At 52.7% G+C, this 18638-nt stretch overlaps 8 non-coding genes across 8 annotated transcripts; all 8 read left to right on the top strand.

Moving 5' to 3' along the window:
* Positions 1 to 60: 60 nt before the first annotated feature.
* On the top strand, positions 61 to 143 carry TRNAL-CAG (transfer RNA leucine (anticodon CAG)). The gene has a single exon. It is a non-coding gene; the product is annotated as a tRNA-Leu (tRNA).
* A 91-nt stretch (positions 144 to 234) lies between these two features.
* TRNAT-UGU (transfer RNA threonine (anticodon UGU)) lies at positions 235 to 307 on the top strand. Its single transcript has one exon. It is a non-coding gene; the product is annotated as a tRNA-Thr (tRNA).
* Positions 308 to 920: 613 nt separating this feature from the next.
* On the top strand, positions 921 to 1003 carry TRNAL-CAG (transfer RNA leucine (anticodon CAG)). Its single transcript has one exon. It is a non-coding gene; the product is annotated as a tRNA-Leu (tRNA).
* Positions 1004 to 1102: 99 nt separating this feature from the next.
* Positions 1103 to 1175, top strand: TRNAT-UGU (transfer RNA threonine (anticodon UGU)). The gene has a single exon. It is a non-coding gene; the product is annotated as a tRNA-Thr (tRNA).
* A 613-nt stretch (positions 1176 to 1788) lies between these two features.
* Positions 1789 to 1871, top strand: TRNAL-CAG (transfer RNA leucine (anticodon CAG)). Its single transcript has one exon. It is a non-coding gene; the product is annotated as a tRNA-Leu (tRNA).
* Positions 1872 to 1960: 89 nt separating this feature from the next.
* Positions 1961 to 2033, top strand: TRNAT-UGU (transfer RNA threonine (anticodon UGU)). Its single transcript has one exon. It is a non-coding gene; the product is annotated as a tRNA-Thr (tRNA).
* Positions 2034 to 2645: 612 nt separating this feature from the next.
* TRNAL-CAG (transfer RNA leucine (anticodon CAG)) lies at positions 2646 to 2728 on the top strand. The gene has a single exon. It is a non-coding gene; the product is annotated as a tRNA-Leu (tRNA).
* A 99-nt stretch (positions 2729 to 2827) lies between these two features.
* Positions 2828 to 2900, top strand: TRNAT-UGU (transfer RNA threonine (anticodon UGU)). The gene has a single exon. It is a non-coding gene; the product is annotated as a tRNA-Thr (tRNA).
* Positions 2901 to 18638: the final 15738 nt, after the last annotated feature.

Here is an 18638-nt window from a genome sequence, read left to right on the forward strand (position 1 = left end):
TAGCAGCACATTAGACTACATATGAGCATCACGGGATCATGCTAAAGCATTCCTCAACAGGTCAGGATGGCCAAGCGGTCTAAGGCGCTGCGTTCAGGTCGCAGTCTCCACTGGAGGCGTGGGTTCGAATCCCACTTCTGACAGCAGTTTCAGCTTTTCACAGCTTGCTCTTCAGGTTCTCTTGCTCCTCTAGCTCTAGTGCAAAAAAAATGCTGTCCAACATTAGAAAAATAGGGCTCCATAGCTCAGGGGTTAGAGCACTGGTCTTGTAAACCAGGGGTCGCGAGTTCAAATCTCGCTGGGGCCTTTCTGCTATTTTCGGGAACCGTAGCTCGCAAATTGGCATAATTAGATTTTTCCCCAAAAGGCCCAAGGTAACGGTTAGGTTATGACTATATGAAGGCCTCGAGATTATGAAATCTAAAGGTTAGGACAACTTGAATTTCCCCACATCTTGAAAGAGATAACATCTGCTACAAAGACTCGCTCTCTAATTCTGCATGGAAAGAAGAGTGCAATTCAAGCAAACAGATATCTTGCTAACTGCAAGACGCTCGCTATCCGCATGGAAAGAAAAGTGCAATTCAAGCAAAGAGAGATATCTTGCTAACTGCAAGACGCTGGCTATCTGCGTGTCCTTGTATTAGGATACTACTTTTGCACTTTTAACATGTGTCTTTGTATTTTTCTTCCAATGCTTTGTACATGAGGAAGGTAGCAAGAAAAAGGTGAAAAGGGTGAGGCTTGTTGTAGAGCATTTTCTCCATCATGTGACGTTCAACAGATTTCTTTTGTTCCTTGAGCTCCAGGCGGAAGAGCGACATGAAGCCAAAACGTTGAGACGTAGGCCTCCGCAGAGATAGCAGCACATTAGACTACATATGAGCGTCACGGGATCTTGCTGAAGCACTCCTCAACAGGTCAGGATGGCCGATCGGTCTAAGGCGCTGCGTTCAGGTCGCAGTCTCCACTGGAGGCGTGGGTTCGAATCCCACTTCTGACAGCAGTTTCAGCTTTTCACAGCTTGCTCTTTAGGTTCTCTTGCTCCTTTAGCGCTCTAGCTCTAGTGCAAAAAAAATGCTGTCCAAAATTACAAAAACAGGGCTCCATAGCTCAGGGGTTAGAGCACTGGTCTTGTAAACCAGGGGTCGCGAGTTCCAATCTCGCTGGGGCCTTTCTGCCGTTTTCGGGAACCGTAGCTCGCAAATTGACATAATTAGATTTTTCCCCAAAAGGCCCAAGGTAACGGTTAGGTTATGACTATATGAAGGCCTCGAGATTATGAAATCTAAAGTTTAGGACAACTTGAATTTCCCCACATCTTGAAAGAGATAACATCTGCTACAAAGACTCGCTCTCTAATTCTGCATGGAAAGAAGAGTGCAATTCAAGCAAACAGATATCTTGCTAACTGCAAGACGCTCGCTATCCGCATGGAAAGAAAAGTGCAATTCAAGCAAAGAGAGATATCTTGCTAACTGCAAGACGCTGGATATCTGCGTATCCTTGTATTAAGATACTACTTTTGCACGTTTAACATGTGTCTTTGTATTTTTCTTCCAATGCTTTGTACATGAGGAAGGTAGCAAGAAAAAGGTGAAAAGGGTGAGGCTTGTTGTAGAGCATTTTCTCCATCATGTGACGTTCAACAGATTTCTTTTGTTCCTTGAGCTCCAGGCGGAAGAGTGACATGAAGCCTAAACGTTGAGACGTAGGCCTCCGCAGAGATAGCAGCACATTAGACTACATATGAGCATCACGAGATCTTGCTAAAGCGCTCCTCAACAGGTCAGGATGGCCGAGCGTTGTAAGGCGCTGCGTTCAGGTCGCAGTCTCCACTGGAGGCGTGGGTTCGAATCCCACTTCTGACAGCAGTTACAGCTTGCTCTTTAGGTTCTCTTGCTCCTTTAGCGCTCTAGCTCTAGTGCAAAAAAAATGCTGTCCAACATTAGAAAAATAGGGCTCCATATCTCAGGGGTTAGAGCACTGGTCTTGTAAACCAGAGGTCACGAGTTCAAATCTCGCTGGGGCCTTTCTGCCATTTTCTGGAACCGTAGCTCGCAAAATGGCATAATTAGATTTTTCCCCAAAAGGCCCAAGGTAACGTAAGGTTATGACTATATGAAGGCCTCGAGATGATGAAATTTAATGGTTAGGACAACTTGAATTTCCCCACATCTTGAAAGAGATAACATCTGCTACAAAGACTCGCTCTCTAATTCTGCATGGAAAGAAGAGTGCAATTCAAGCAAACAGATATCTTGCTAACTGCAAGACGCTCGCTATCCGCATGGAAAGAAAAGTGCAATTCAAGCAAAGAGAGATATCTTGCTAACTGCAAGACGCTCGCTATCTGCGTGTCCTTTTATTAGGATACTACTTTTGCACTTTTAACATGTGTCTTTGTATTTTTCTTCCAATGCTTTGTACATGAGGAAGGTAGCAAGAAAAAGGTGAAAAGGGTGAGGCTTGTTGTAGAGCATTTTCTCCATCATGTGACGTTCAACAGATTACTTTTGTTCCTTGAGCTCCAGGCGGAAGAGCGACATGAAGCCAAAACGTTGAGACGTAGGCCTCCGCAGAGATAGCAGCACATTAGACTACATATGAGTGTCAAGGGATCTTGCTGAAGCACTCCTCAACAGCTCAGGATGGCCGAGCGGTCTAAGGCGCTGCGTTCAGGTCGCAGTCTCCACTGGAGGCGTGGGTTCGAATCCCACTTCTGACAGCAATTTCAGCTTTTCACAGCTTGCTCTTTAGGTTCTCTTGCTCTTTTAGCGCTCTAGCTCTAGTGCAAAAAAAATGCTGTCCAACATTAGAAAAACAGGGCTCCATAGCTCAGGGGTTAGAGCACTGGTCTTGTAAACCAGGGGTCGCGAGTTCAAATCTCGCTGGGGCCTTTCTGCCGTTTTCGGGAACCGTAGCTCGCAAATTGGCATAATTAGATTTTTCCCCAAAAGGCCCAAGGTAACGGTTAGGTTATGACTAGAGATGAGCGAATCAAAGTAGCCGAAGTGGAATTTGAGTCGAATATCCGAAAAATAGCCTAATTCGGACGCCCGAATAGAAATTTTTCCGAAAATGGCGGCTGACATGTGTGGCGACGGAGCGGGGATGTCTGGGAAGGCGCGCAGACAAGGCGCGCTGACCCATAATGCATTCCTCAACGACATGTGATCGCATCAGCCAATCAGCAGCCAGCCAGCTAGCACTGTGTAATGGTCGAGCTATAAATAGCGGCCATTTTGGAATTCTTTATTTGCCTGCAGTCATTGAACAGAGGCAGACCGCTCTGTATTAGGGACAGGGACAGAGTTAGGGCCACATAAACGAAACTTGGGGACAGAGAAACGATACTTAGGGACAGAGAACTATTACTCAGGGACACAGAATTGTTAATTAGGGCCACAGAATCGTTACTTAGGGACAAAGAAACGCTAGTTAGGGCCACAGAATTCATACTCAGGGACAGACAGAATTGTTACTGAGTGCCAGAGAATTGTTACTTAGGGCCACAGAAACGTTATTAGGGCCACAGAATTGTTACTCAGGGACAGACAGAATTGTTACTGAGTGCCAGAGAATTGTTACTTAGGGCCACAGAAACTTTAGTTAGGGCCACAGAATTGTTACTCAGGGACAGACACAGAATTGTTACTGAGGGCCACAGAACTGTTACTTAGGGCCACAGAATTGTTACTCGCACAGACACAGAATTGTTACTCGCACAGACACAGAATTGTTACTTAGGGCCACAGAATTGTTACTCGCACAGACACAGAATTGTTACACAGGGACACAGAACTGTTACTGAGGGCCACAGAACCGTTACTTAGGGCCACAGAATTGTTACTCGCACAGACACAGAATTGTTACTCGCACAGACACAGAATTGTTACTCGCACAGACACAGAATTGTTACTGAGGGACACAGAACTGTTACTGAGGGCCACAGAACTGTTACTTAGGGCCACAGAATTGTTGCTCGCACAGACACAGAATTCTTACTCGCACAGACACAGAATTGTTACTCAGGGCCACAGAACTGTTACTTAGGGCCACAGAACTGTTAGTTAGGGCCACAGAATTGTTACTCGCACAGACACAGAATTGTTACTCGCACAGACACAGAATTGTTACTGAGGGCAACAGAACTGTTACTTGGGGCCACAGAAACGTTAATCAGGGACACAGAATTGTTACTGAGGGCCACAGAACTGTTAGGGCCACAGAATTGTTACTCGCACAGACACAGAATTGTTACTCGCACAGACACAGAATTGTTACTGAGGGCCACAGAACTGTTACTTGGGGCCACAGAAACGTTAATCAGGGACACAGAATTGTTACTGAGGGCCACAGAACTGTTACTTAGGGCCACAGAATTGTTACTCGCACAGACACAGAATTGTTACACTGGGACACAGAACTGTTACTGAGGGCCACAGAACCGTTACTTAGGGCCACAGAATTGTTACTCGCACAGACACAGAATTGTTACTCGCACAGACACAGAATTGTTACTCAGGGACACAGAACTGTTACTGAGGGCCACAGAACTGTTACTTAGGGCCACAGAATTGTTGCTCGCACAGACACAGAATTGTTACTCAGGGACACAGAACTGTTACTTAGGGCCACAGAACTGTTACTTAGGGCCACAGAATTGTTACTCGCACAGACACAGAATTGTTACTCGCACAGACACAGAATTGTTACTGAGGGCCACAGAACTGTTACTTGGTGCCACAGAAACGTTAATCAGGGACACAGAATTGTTACTGAGGGCCACAGAACTGTTAGGGCCACAGAATTGTTACTCGCACAGACACAGAATTGTTACTCGCACAGACACAGAATTGTTACTGAGGGCCACAGAACTGTTACTTGGGGCCACAGAAACGTTAATCAGGGACACAGAATTGTTACTGAGGGCCACAGAACTGTTACTTAGGGCCACAGAATTGTTACTCGCACAGACACAGAATTGTTACTCGCACAGACACAGAATTGTTACTGAGGGCCACAGAACTGTTACTTAGGGCCACAGAATTGTTACTCGCACAGACACAGAATTGTTACACAGGGACACAGAACTGTTACTGAGGGCCACAGAACCGTTACTTAGGGCCACAGAATTGTTACTCGCACAGACACAGAATTGTTACTCGCACAGACACAGAATTGTTACTCCCACAGACACAGAATTGTTACTCAGGGACACAGAACTGTTACTGAGGGCCACAGAACTGTTACTTAGGGCCACAGAATTGTTGCTCGCACAGACACAGAATTCTTACTCGCACAGACACAGAATTGTTACTCAGGGACACAGAACTGTTACTTAGGGCCACAGAACTGTTAGTTAGGGCCACAGAATTGTTACTCGCACAGACACAGAATTTTTACTCGCACAGACACAGAATTGTTACTGAGGGCCACAGAACTGTTACTTGGGGCCACAGAAACGTTAATCAGGGACACAGAATTGTTACTGAGGGCCACAGAACTGTTACTTAGGGCCACAGAATTGTTACTCGCACAGACACAGAATTGTTACTCAGGGACACAGAACTGTTACTGAGGGCCACAGAACTGTTACTCGCACAGACACAGAATTCTTACTCGCACAGACACAGAATTGTTACTGAGGGCCACAGAACTGTTACTTGGGGCCACAGAAACGTTAATCAGGGACACAGAATTGTTACTGAGGGCCACAGAACTGTTACTTAGGGCCACAGAATTGTTACTCGCACAGACACAGAATTGTTACTCGCACAGACACAGAATTGTTACTGAGGGCCACAGAACTGTTACTTGGGGCCACAGAAACGTTAATCAGGGACACAGAATTGTTACTGAGGGCCACAGAACTGTTAGGGCCACAGAATTGTTACTCGCACAGACACAGAATTGTTACTGAGGGCCACAGAACTGTTACTTGGGGCCACAGAATTGTTACTCGCACAGACACAGAATTGTTACACAGGGACACAGAACTGTTACTGAGGGCCACAGAACCGTTACTTAGGGCCACAGAATTGTTACTCGCACAGACACAGAATTGTTACTCGCACAGACACAGAATTGTTACTCAGGGACACAGAACTGTTACTGAGGGCCACAGAACTGTTACTTAGGGCCACAGAATTGTTACTCGCACAGACACAGAATTGTTACTCGCACAGACACAGAATTGTTACTCAGGGACACAGAACTGTTACTGAGGGCCACAGAACTGTTACTTAGGGCCACAGAATTGTTACTCGCACAGACACAGAATTGTTACTCAGGGACACATAATCGTTTAATTAAAGAGTATGTCAGACAACATGCAGAGGAGTGGCAGAGGAGGCAATGTTTTAGGAGCGAGCAGACGTGGCAGCAGAGGAAGGGGTCGAGGCAGCACTATTCTCAGCCAGAGGCCAGTGCTCCCGGTGTCATCCAGCGGTCGTGTCTCCACCGACAACCCTGCCGTCATCGATTGGTTGGCTCGGTCGTCTTCCTCTTCCCAGGTCACCTCTGACACCTACAGCCAACGGTCGGTGGGTACGTCAGACACAACCGTTAGTTGGCATGGCCCGGGACCAAGCCCACTGAAATCACGTGTCCTCTACCTGCCCCTGTCCTTTGGTGTTCCCTCACCAAGCGAAGTATCGCATGCTGTGGGCTCAGCCCCACTGTACAGTGAGGAAGAGCTAACAGAGGGCGGTCAGGAACGGGGGGAGACATCCGCCTTTTCAGCAGCCAGGCGAAGAAGTAGTGGCGAGGAGAGTGGCCCGGTAGCCGATCTAGAGACAGGTCTGTCTCCTGACCCAGACGCAGCCGAGGGGGCTAGTAGTGAGGCGGAGACCCTACTTGATGATGAGGAGGTTGATCGCACTTGGCAGCCTCGTCGTCATCAGGCAATTTCTTCCGCATCATCAGGAGAAGAGGGTGGCAGCTTGGCAGTGAGCGAAACAGTCGGTGGGTTGCCCAGGAGACAGCAGCAGGGTCGCAGCAGTGTCAGTGGAAGCAGTGTCAGTGGAGCCAAACGGCCACGGAGTAGAGCACCAGCTCCACTGCAGCCTACCACCACGGCCAGTAGTGGTGCCGGTGTGCACGGAGGAAGCAGCAGTCAGCCAGTGAGGAGTATCGGGGGCAAAGTTTCCTACTCGGCGGTGTGGCAATTTTTCGTCAAGCCGCCCGAGGAAGTAAACGTAGCCGTATGTCGACTATGTGGCCAGAAAGTCAAGCGTGGCCAGGGGGCCCATGTTGGGACTACAGCGTTGCGGCAGCATATGCAGCGTCGCCATTTGGTGGCCTGGGAAAACCGTGATAAAGATACGGCGGTTCTGCCCGCCCCAGCCCCCGCTTCATCACCCGCTCCGTTACTTGCTCCGTCACCCGACGTCAATCGCCCTCCATCAGCCAGTCAAGGCTCCAACACCTCTGCTGAGGGGAGTTGTCGCTCGTTGGCATCTTCCGCTCGTTCAGATGCTCCTTCTCCTGCTACTCCTCTTCACGGATTCCGTCAGCAGTCTTTCTTGGAATCCGTTTCCAAGAGACAACAGTTTTGCGAGCACGCACCCGACGGTGCAAAAGCTGAACGTCCTCCTGTCCAAGTTGCTGGTGCTGCAGTCCCTCCCTTTCCAAGTGGTGGACTCAGCACCTTTCAGAGAAATGATGGCTTGTGCCGCGCCGCGGTGGAGAGTGCCAAGCCGTCATTTCTTCGCCAAAAAGGCAGTGCCAGCCCTGCATTCACATGTAGAAGTGTCACGATATAAGGTCAGGTTCAGAGACCAGTTGCTACAGCAGTTGTAAGGCTTACCTGAAACCAGCAGGATTGGTACACCAGCGGCCCACCCTGGGAATGACGCAGGCTCACCTGAGGTGCGGGGTCTAAGCATCCACCGGTCTTCCCCAGAGCTCCTAATGGTGGAGATGGATTTGGCTGCGTGTGAATGCCAGGTCACAGGTCTCAGGATCACCCCACCAGGGAATGAGTAGGCTGCAAACCAAAAGCGGATCAATCAGTTTAGGGATTAAACAGAAGCGGAGTCAGTCACAAGCCAAGGGGTCGGTCACCAATGGTAGTAGATAGGATGAGGCAGAATCGTAGTCAGTAGCAAGCCAAAGGTCGGTAACGTAGATGAAGACAGCAGCAGGAACAGTAAGCAGGATATTGGCTGGTAAGGCACAATAATCTGGCAACCAGGAAGTGCAGAGACATGGCTTTTATAGGAAGTTCATGGGAGGAGCAAGGAGTTCAAGGTTCAAGACAAAACAGGGCAAAGGCAGGATCATCCAAAGAATTGTCAAGGGAGCTGTCCAGCATTCCAGGTGGCTCAGCGAGAAGAAACACTGTCTCTCACCGCAGAAGGCCCAGGTTCGATTCCAGGCTGTGACAAGAAGACATGGTGGGCCAGTCTTTGAGCATGTCGGTCTCTGCCAAAGTGCACGGCAGCGCCGACGTGTGGAGCTGTAACTACGGTCAGGGACAGTACATGTCATTTACGGCCCACTGGGTGAACGTGGTGCCGTCACAGCCGCACCAGCAACTTGGACAGGTTACGCCGCTTTTGCCTCCACGTTTGCACGTCCTTGGTCCGGCAAAGATGTCCGCCTCTACCACCTCTTCTTCCGCCGTGTCCTCAGCCGCCACCCCCGTGCCAAGTCCCATTACCCGACCGGCATATCACATGTGCAGGGCGCAACGGTGTCACGCTGTTCTGCACCTGGTATGCCTTGGCGAACGTAGTCACACAGGGGAGGAACTTCTGAGTGTAATGAACAGAGAAATCGACAGATGGCTGTCTCCGCGCAAACTGAAAATCGGAACCATGTTGACCGACAACGGAAAGCACATGGTGTCTGCTCTGCGTCAAGGAAGGTTGTGCCATGCGCCATGCATGGCTCACGTGTTCAATCTGGTTGTCAAGCGGTTCCTAAAATCCACCATCCCACTGCAAGACATCCTTAAAATGTCACGTAAACTTTGCATGCATTTCAGCCATTCCTACACCGCAAAGCACACCCTCCTTGAGCTGCAGCGGCAGAACGGAATTCCACATCATCGCCTGATCTGCGACGTTGCAACAAGGTGGAATTCAACCCTACACAAGTTAGACCGCCTTTACGAGCAGCGAAAGGCCATCACCGATTTCCTGATGTTACAAGCGGATAAAGGTACTCCCCTGTGTAACTTCGATGTCAGCCATTGGCAGCTCATGCGTAACACCTGCCGCTTGCTCAGGCCCTTTGAGGAGGCCACGCTATTCGTGAGTCGGCAGGACTATGGGATGAACGACGTCATTCCTCTGTTGCACGTCCTGGAACAAATGCTGTTAACAATGGCTGGTCAGGGTGCGGTAGACGTGGTGCACAGATCTCAACGCCACATGACCCCTGTGGGGGCAGGACAGGAAGAAGAGGAGGAGGTAGAGGAGGACATTTGTGCTCAGGAATTATTGAGTGAAATGGGTGGTTTTTCCACTCAGCGGACAGGAGTGGAGGAGCAGGAGCATCTGGTAGAGGAGGAGGAGGAGGAGACAGAGGACCCAGACGCACCGTGGCAGTATGCTGTGGAGATGGAGGCAGGGAGTCCCTCGCATTCCTTGGCACAAATGGCCCATAGCATGCTCGGTTGCTTGCGTAGCGACAGCCGAATAATAACCATCAGACAGAGGGATGACTTTTGGCTGTCCACCTTGTTGGACCCTCGCTACCGTTCAAAAATGGTGGCCTTTTTCACACCTGCTGAGAGGGAGGCCAAAATAACGTACTATAAAAACCACCTATGTAGTCAGTTGGTCTCTGCCTTTGTGCGCCAACGTCCATCCTCAGACACTGTGGGCCCTGTGCGCTCGCGTTCCGCTGCCATGGCAGCAGGGGAGGGGTGGGGTGGTAGGAGCAGTGGCAGCTCCACCAGCAGCGGCTGCCTCAGTCTGCAGTCGATGATGAGTAGCTTTCTTCACCAGCGCAGTGAGGAAACTACTAACCAGCCGCAGCAGCAGCAGCAGCAGCATCAGGTGGACCTGGAGCAGGACCTCAAACAACAGGCTTGGGCCTACTTGGACAGCACCCTGCCAACCGAGGTAGACAATCCCCTTGACTACTGGGCAACGAAACTTGACCTTTGGCCCCAACTAGCTGAATTTGCCCTTGAAAGGCTGTCATGCCCGGCCAGTAGCGTGGCATCGGAGCGCGTGTTTAGTGCGGCAGGAGGTATTGTAACTCCGCGGAGGACACGACTGTCCACCCAAAGTGTGGAGAGACTCACGTTTGTGAAAATGAATCAGGCGTGGATTAGTCTGGATTTCAAACCACCAGTTCCTGACACAACTGACTAAATCCGCCATGAATCATGCCTCAAACATGTGCCACTTTCAGGTCTCCTCACACACTGCTGGTGTGTTCCATTTTTTGTCATAGGGTGCTGGCAGATTACGGGCCTCCCATAGCTGCTGCCAGGCCCCAAATCTGCCATGGGCCCCTATATACCGCCTCCTCATGCTGCTGCCAGGTCCAGAGTCTCTCATGGGTCCCTGTACGGCCTCCCATTGCTGCTGTCTCCATCGCCACACTCTGCCATGTGCCACTTTCAGGTCTCCTCACACACTGCTGGTGTGTAGAATTTTTTGACATAGGGTGCTGGCAGATTACGGGCCTCCCATTGCTGCTGCCAGGCCCCTAATCTGCCATGGGCCCCTATACCGCCTCCTCATGCTGCTGCCAAGTCCAGAGTCTCTCATGGGTCCCTGTACGGCCTCCCATTGCTGCTGTCTCCATCGCCACACTCTGCCATGTGCCACTTTCAGGTCTCCTCACACACTGCTGGTGTGTAGAATTTTTTGACATAGGGTGCTGGCAGATTACGGGCCTCCTATAGCTGCTGCCAGGCCCCTAATCTGCCATAGGCCCCTATATACCGCCTCCTCATGCTGCTGCCAGGTCCAGAGTCTCTCATGGGTCCCTGTACGGCCTCCCATTGCTGCTGTCTCCATCGCCACACTCTGCCATGTGCCACTTTCAGGTCTCCTCACACACTGCTGGTGTGTAGAATTTTTTGACATAGGGTGCTGGCAGATTACGGGCCTCCTATAGCTGCTGCCAGGCCCCTAATCTGCCATAGGCCCCTATATACCGCCTCCTCATGCTGCTGCCAGGTCCAGAGTCTCTCATGGGTCCCTGTACGGCCTCCCATTGCTGCTGTCTCCATCGCCACACTCTGCCATGTGCCACTTTCAGGTCTCCTCACACACTGCTGGTGTGTAGAATTTTTTGACATAGGGTGCTGGCAGATTACGGGCCTCCCATTGCTGCTGCCAGGCCCCTAATCTGCCATGGGCCCCTATACCGCCTCCTCATGCTGCTGCCAAGTCCAGAGTCTCTCATGGGTCCCTGTACGGCCTCCCATTGCTGCTGTCTCCATCGCCACACTCTGCCATGTGCCACTTTCAGGTCTCCTCACACACTGCTGGTGTGTAGAATTTTTTGACATAGGGTGCTGGCAGATTACGGGCCTCCCATAGCTGCTGCCAGGCCCCTAATCTGCCATAGGCCCCTATATACCGCCTCCTCATGCTGCTGCCAGGTCCAGAGTCTCTCATGGGTCCCTGTACGGCCTCCCATTGCTGCTGTCTCCATCGCCACACTCTGCCATGTGCCACTTTCAGGTCTCCTCACACACTGCTGGTGTGTAGAATTTTTTGACATAGGGTGCTGGCAGATTACGGGCCTCCTATAGCTGCTGCCAGGCCCCTAATCTGCCATAGGCCCCTATATACCGCCTCCTCATGCTGCTGCCAAGTCCAGAGTCTCTCATGGGTCCCTATACGGCCTCCCATTGCTGCTGTCTCCATCGCCACACTCTGCCATGTGCCACTTTCAGGTCTCCTCACACTGCTGGTGTGTAGAATTTTTTGACATAGGGTGCTGGCAGATTACGGGCCTCCCATAGCTGCTGCCAGGCCCCTAATCTGCCATAGGCCCCTATATACCGCCTCCTCATGCTGCTGCCAGGTCCAGAGTCTCTCATGGGTCCCTGTACGGCCTCCCATTGCTGCTGTCTCCATCGCCACACTCTGCCATGTGCCACTTTCAGGTCTCCTCACACACTGCTGGTGTGTAGAATTTTTTGACATAGGGTGCTGGCAGATTACGGGCCTCCTATAGCTGCTGCCAGGCCCCTAATCTGCCATAGGCCCCTATATACCGCCTCCTCATGCTGCTGCCAGGTCCAGAGTCTCTCATGGGTCCCTATACGGCCTCCCATTGCTGCTGTCTCCATCGCCACACTCTGCCATGTGCCACTTTCAGGTCTCCTCACACACTGCTGGTGTGTAGAATTTTTTGACATAGGGTGCTGGCAGATTACGGGCCTCCTATAGCTGCTGCCAGGCCCCTAATCTGCCATGGGCCCCTATATGCCGCCTCCTCATGCTGCTGCCAGGTCCAGAGTCTCTCATGGGTCCCTGTACGGCCTCCCATTGCTGCTGTCTCCATCGCCACACTCTGCCATGTGCCACTTTCAGGTCTCCTCACACACTGCTGGTGTGTAGAATTTTTTGACATAGGGTGCTGGCAGATTACGGGCCTCCTATAGCTGCTGCCAGGCCCCTAATCTGCCATGGGCCCCTATATGCCGCCTCCTCATGCTGCTGCCAGGTCCAGAGTCTCTCATGGGTCCCTGTACGGCCTCCCATTGCTGCTGTCTCCATCGCCACACTCTGCCATGTGCCACTTTCAGGTCTCCTCACACACTGCTGGTGTGTAGAATTTTTTGACATAGGGTGCTGGCAGATTACGGGCCTCCCATTGCTGCTGCCAGGCCCCTAATCTGCCATGGGCCCCTATACCGCCTCCTCATGCTGCTGCCAAGTCCAGAGTCTCTCATGGGTCCCTGTACGGCCTCCCATTGCTGCTGTCTCCATCGCCACACTCTGCCATGTGCCACTTTCAGGTCTCCTCACACACTGCTGGTGTGTAGAATTTTTTGACATAGGGTGCTGGCAGATTACGGGCCTCCCATAGCTGCTGCCAGGCCCCTAATCTGCCATAGGCCCCTATATACCGCCTCCTCATGCTGCTGCCAGGTCCAGAGTCTCTCATGGGTCCCTGTACGGCCTCCCATTGCTGCTGTCTCCATCGCCACACTCTGCCATGTGCCACTTTCAGGTCTCCTCACACACTGCTGGTGTGTAGAATTTTTTGACATAGGGTGCTGGCAGATTACGGGCCTCCTATAGCTGCTGCCAGGCCCCTAATCTGCCATAGGCCCCTATATACCGCCTCCTCATGCTGCTGCCAAGTCCAGAGTCTCTCATGGGTCCCTATACGGCCTCCCATTGCTGCTGTCTCCATCGCCACACTCTGCCATGTGCCACTTTCAGGTCTCCTCACACTGCTGGTGTGTAGAATTTTTTGACATAGGGTGCTGGCAGATTACGGGCCTCCCATAGCTGCTGCCAGGCCCCTAATCTGCCATAGGCCCCTATATACCGCCTCCTCATGCTGCTGCCAGGTCCAGAGTCTCTCATGGGTCCCTGTACGGCCTCCCATTGCTGCTGTCTCCATCGCCACACTCTGCCATGTGCCACTTTCAGGTCTCCTCACACACTGCTGGTGTGTAGAATTTTTTGACATAGGGTGCTGGCAGATTACGGGCCTCCCATTGCTGCTGCCAGGCCCCTAATCTGCCATGGGCCCCTATACCGCCTCCTCATGCTGCTGCCAGGTCCAGAGTCTCTCATGGGTCCCTGTACGGCCTCCCATTGCTGCTGTCTCCATCGCCACACTCTGCCATGTGCCACTTTCAGGTCTCCTCACACACTGCTGGTGTGTAGAATTTTTTGACATAGGGTGCTGGCAGATTACGGGCCTCCCATTGCTGCTGCCAGGCCCCTAATCTGCCATGGGCCCCTATACCGCCTCCTCATGCTGCTGCCAAGTCCAGAGTCTCTCATGGGTCCCTGTACGGCCTCCCATTGCTGCTGTCTCCATCGCCACACTCTGCCATGTGCCACTTTCAGGTCTCCTCACACACTGCTGGTGTGTAGAATTTTTTGACATAGGGTGCTGGCAGATTACGGGCCTCCCATAGCTGCTGCCAGGCCCCTAATCTGCCATAGGCCCCTATATACCGCCTCCTCATGCTGCTGCCAGGTCCAGAGTCTCTCATGGGTCCCTGTACGGCCTCCCATTGCTGCTGTCTCCATCGCCACACTCTGCCATGTGCCACTTTCAGGTCTCCTCACACACTGCTGGTGTGTAGAATTTTTTGACATAGGGTGCTGGCAGATTACGGGCCTCCTATAGCTGCTGCCAGGCCCCTAATCTGCCATAGGTCCCTATATACCGCCTCCTCATGCTGCTGCCAAGTCCAGAGTCTCTCATGGGTCCCTATACGGCCTCCCATTGCTGCTGTCTCCATCGCCACACTCTGCCATGTGCCACTTTCAGGTCTCCTCACACTGCTGGTGTGTAGAATTTTTTGACATAGGGTGCTGGCAGATTACGGGCCTCCCATAGCTGCTGCCAGGCCCCTAATCTGCCATAGGCCCCTATATACCGCCTCCTCATGCTGCTGCCAGGTCCAGAGTCTCTCATGGGTCCCTGTACGGCCTCCCATTGCTGCTGTCTCCATCGCCACACTCTGCCATGTGCCACTTTCAGGTCTCCTCACACACTGCTGGTGTGTAGAATTTTTTGACATAGGGTGCTGGCAGATTACGGGCCTCCCATTGCTGCTGCCAGGCCCCTAATCTGCCATGGGCCCCTATACCGCCTCCTCATGCTGCTGCCAGGTCCAGAGTCTCTCATGGGTCCCTGTACGGCCTCCCATTGCTGCTGTCTCCATCGCCACACTCTGCCATGTGCCACTTTCAGGTCTCCTCACACACTGCTGGTGTGTAGAATTTTTTGACATAGGGTGCTGGCAGATTACGGGCCTCCCATTGCTGCTGCCAGGCCCCTAATCTGCCATGGGCCCCTATACCGCCTCCTCATGCTGCTGCCAAGTCCAGAGTCTCTCATGGGTCCCTGTACGGCCTCCCATTGCTGCTGTCTCCATCGCCACACTCTGCCATGTGCCACTTTCAGGTCTCCTCACACACTGCTGGTGTGTAGAATTTTTTGACATAGGGTGCTGGCAGATTACGGGCCTCCCATTGCTGCTGCCAGGCCCCTAATCTGCCATGGGCCCCTATACCGCCTCCTCATGCTGCTGCCAGGTCCAGAGTCTCTCATGGGTCCCTGTACGGCCTCCCATTGCTGCTGTCTCCATCGCCACACTCTGCCATGTGCCACTTTCAGGTCTCCTCACACACTGCTGGTGTGTAGAATTTTTTGACATAGGGTGCTGGCAGATTACGGGCCTCCCATTGCTGCTGCCAGGCCCCTAATCTGCCATAGGCCCCTATATACCGCCTCCTCATGCTGCTGCCAGGTCCAGAGTCTCTCATGGGTCCCTGTACGGCCTCCCATTGCTGCTGTCTCCATCGCCACACTCTGCCATGTGCCACTTTCAGGTCTCCTCACACTGCTGGTGTGTAGAATTTTTTGACATAGGGTGCTGGCAGATTACGGGCCTCCCATAGCTGCTGCCAGGCCCCTAATCTGCCATAGGCCCCTATATACCGCCTCCTCATGCTGCTGCCAGGTCCAGAGTCTCTCATGGGTCCCTGTACGGCCTCCCATTGCTGCTGTCTCCATCGCCACACTCTGCCATGTGCCACTTTCAGGTCTCCTCACACTGCTGGTGTGTTCAATTTTTTAACATAGGGTGCTGGCAGATTACGGGCCTCCTATAGCTGCTGCCAGGCCCCTAATCTGCCATAGGCCCCTATATACCGCCTCCTCATGCTGCTGCCAGGTCCAGAGTCTCTCATGGGTCCCTGTACGGCCTCCCATTGCTTCTGTCTCCATCGCCACACTCTGCCATGTGCCACTTTCAGGTCTCCTCACACTGCTGGTGTGTTGAATTTTTTGACATAGGGTGCTGGCAGATTACGGGCCTCCCATTGCTGCTGCCAGGCCCCTAATCTGCCATGGGCCCCTATACCACCTCCTCATGCTGCTGCCAGGTCCAGAGTCTCTCATGGGTCCCTGTACGGCCTCCCATTGCTGCTGTCTCCATCGCCACACTCTGCCATGTGCCACTTTCAGGTCTCCTCACACACTGCTGGTGTGTAGAATTTTTTGACATAGGGTGCTGGCAGATTACGGGCCTCCCATTGCTGCTGCCAGGCCCCTAATCTGCCATGGGCCCCTATACCGCCTCCTCATGCTGCTGCCAAGTCCAGAGTCTCTCATGGGTCCCTGTACGGCCTCCCATTGCTGCTGTCTCCATCGCCACACTCTGCCATGTGCCACTTTCAGGTCTCCTCACACACTGCTGGTGTGTAGAATTTTTTGACATAGGGTGCTGGCAGATTACGGGCCTCCCATTGCTGCTGCCAGGCCCCTAATCTGCCATGGGCCCCTATACCGCCTCCTCATGCTGCTGCCAGGTCTAGAGTCTCTCATGGGTCCCTGTACGGCCTCCCATTGCTGCTGTCTCCATCGCCACACTCTGCCATGTGCCACTTTCAGGTCTCCTCACACACTGCTGGTGTGTAGAATTTTTTGACATAGGGTGCTGGCAGATTACGGGCCTCCCATTGCTGCTGCCAGGCCCCTAATCTGCCATAGGCCCCTATATACCGCCTCCCCATGCTGCTGCCAGGTCCAGAGTCTCTCATGGGTCCCTGTACGGCCTCCCATTGCTGCTGTCTCCATCGCCACACTCTGCCATGTGCCACTTTCAGGTCTCCTCACACTGCTGGTGTGTAGAATTTTTTGACATAGGGTGCTGGCAGATTACGGGCCTCCCATTGCTGCTGCCAGGCCCCTAATCTGCCATAGGCCCCTATATACCGCCTCCTCATGCTGCTGCCAGGTCCAGAGTCTCTCATGGGTCCCTGTACGGCCTCCCATTGCTGCTGTCTCCATCGCCACACTCTGCCATGTGCCACTTTCAGGTCTCCTCACACTGCTGGTGTGTAGAATTTTTTGACATAGGGTGCTGGCAGATTACGGGCCTCCCATAGCTGCTGCCAGGCCCCTAATCTGCCATAGGCCCCTATATACCGCCTCCTCATGCTGCTGCCAGGTCCAGAGTCTCTCATGGGTCCCTGTACAGCCTCCCATTGCTGCTGTCTCCATCGCCACACTCTGCCATGTGCCACTTTCAGGTCTCCTCACACTGCTGGTGTGTTCAATTTTTTAACATAGGGTGCTGGCAGATTACGGGCCTCCTATAGCTGCTGCCAGGCCCCTAATCTGCCATAGGCCCCTATATACCGCCTCCTCATGCTGCTGCCAGGTCCAGAGTCTCTCATGGGTCCCTGTACGGCCTCCCATTGCTTCTGTCTCCATCGCCACACTCTGCCATGTGCCACTTTCAGGTCTCCTCACACTGCTGGTGTGTTGAATTTTTTGACATAGGGTGCTGGCAGATTACGGGCCTCCCATTGCTGCTGCCAGGCCCCTAATCTGCCATGGGCCCCTATACCACCTCCTCATGCTGCTGCCAGGTCCAGAGTCTCTCATGGGTCCCTGTACGGCCTCCCATTGCTGCTGTCTCCATCGCCACACTCTGCCATGTGCCACTTTCAGGTCTCCTCACACACTGCTGGTGTGTAGAATTTTTTGACATAGGGTGCTGGCAGATTACGGGCCTCCCATTGCTGCTGCCAGGCCCCTAATCTGCCATGGGCCCCTATACCGCCTCCTCATGCTGCTGCCAAGTCCAGAGTCTCTCATGGGTCCCTGTACGGCCTCCCATTGCTGCTGTCTCCATCGCCACACTCTGCCATGTGCCACTTTCAGGTCTCCTCACACACTGCTGGTGTGTAGAATTTTTTGACATAGGGTGCTGGCAGATTACGGGCCTCCCATTGCTGCTGCCAGGCCCCTAATCTGCCATGGGCCCCTATACCGCCTCCTCATGCTGCTGCCAGGTCTAGAGTCTCTCATGGGTCCCTGTACGGCCTCCCATTGCTGCTGTCTCCATCGCCACACTCTGCCATGTGCCACTTTCAGGTCTCCTCACACACTGCTGGTGTGTAGAATTTTTTGACATAGGGTGCTGGCAGATTACGGGCCTCCCATTGCTGCTGCCAGGCCCCTAATCTGCCATAGGCCCCTATATACCGCCTCCTCATGCTGCTGCCAGGTCCAGAGTCTCTCATGGGTCCCTGTACGGCCTCCCATTGCTGCTGTCTCCATCGCCACACTCTGCCATGTGCCACTTTCAGGTCTCCTCACACTGCTGGTGTGTAGAATTTTTTGACATAGGGTGCTGGCAGATTACGGGCCTCCCATAGCTGCTGCCAGGCACGTAATCTGCCATGGGCCCCCGTACCGACTCCTCATGCTGTGACGTTGCAACAAGGTGGAATTCAACCCTACATATGTTAGACCGCCTTTACGAACAGCGAAAGGCCATCACAGATTTCCTGATGTTAAAAGCGGATAAAGGTACTCCCTGTGTAACTTAGATGTCAGCCATTGGCAGCTCATGCGTGACACCTGCGCTTGCTCAGGCCCTTTGAGGAGGCCACGCTATTCGTGAGTCGACAGGACTATGGGATGAATGACGTCATTCCTCTGTT

Source organism: Staurois parvus, unplaced genomic scaffold, assembly GCF_062004578.1.
Source record: "Staurois parvus isolate SC_StPar_1 unplaced genomic scaffold, SC_StPar_1.0 ptg000151l, whole genome shotgun sequence".
NCBI lineage: Eukaryota > Metazoa > Chordata > Amphibia > Anura > Ranidae > Staurois > Staurois parvus.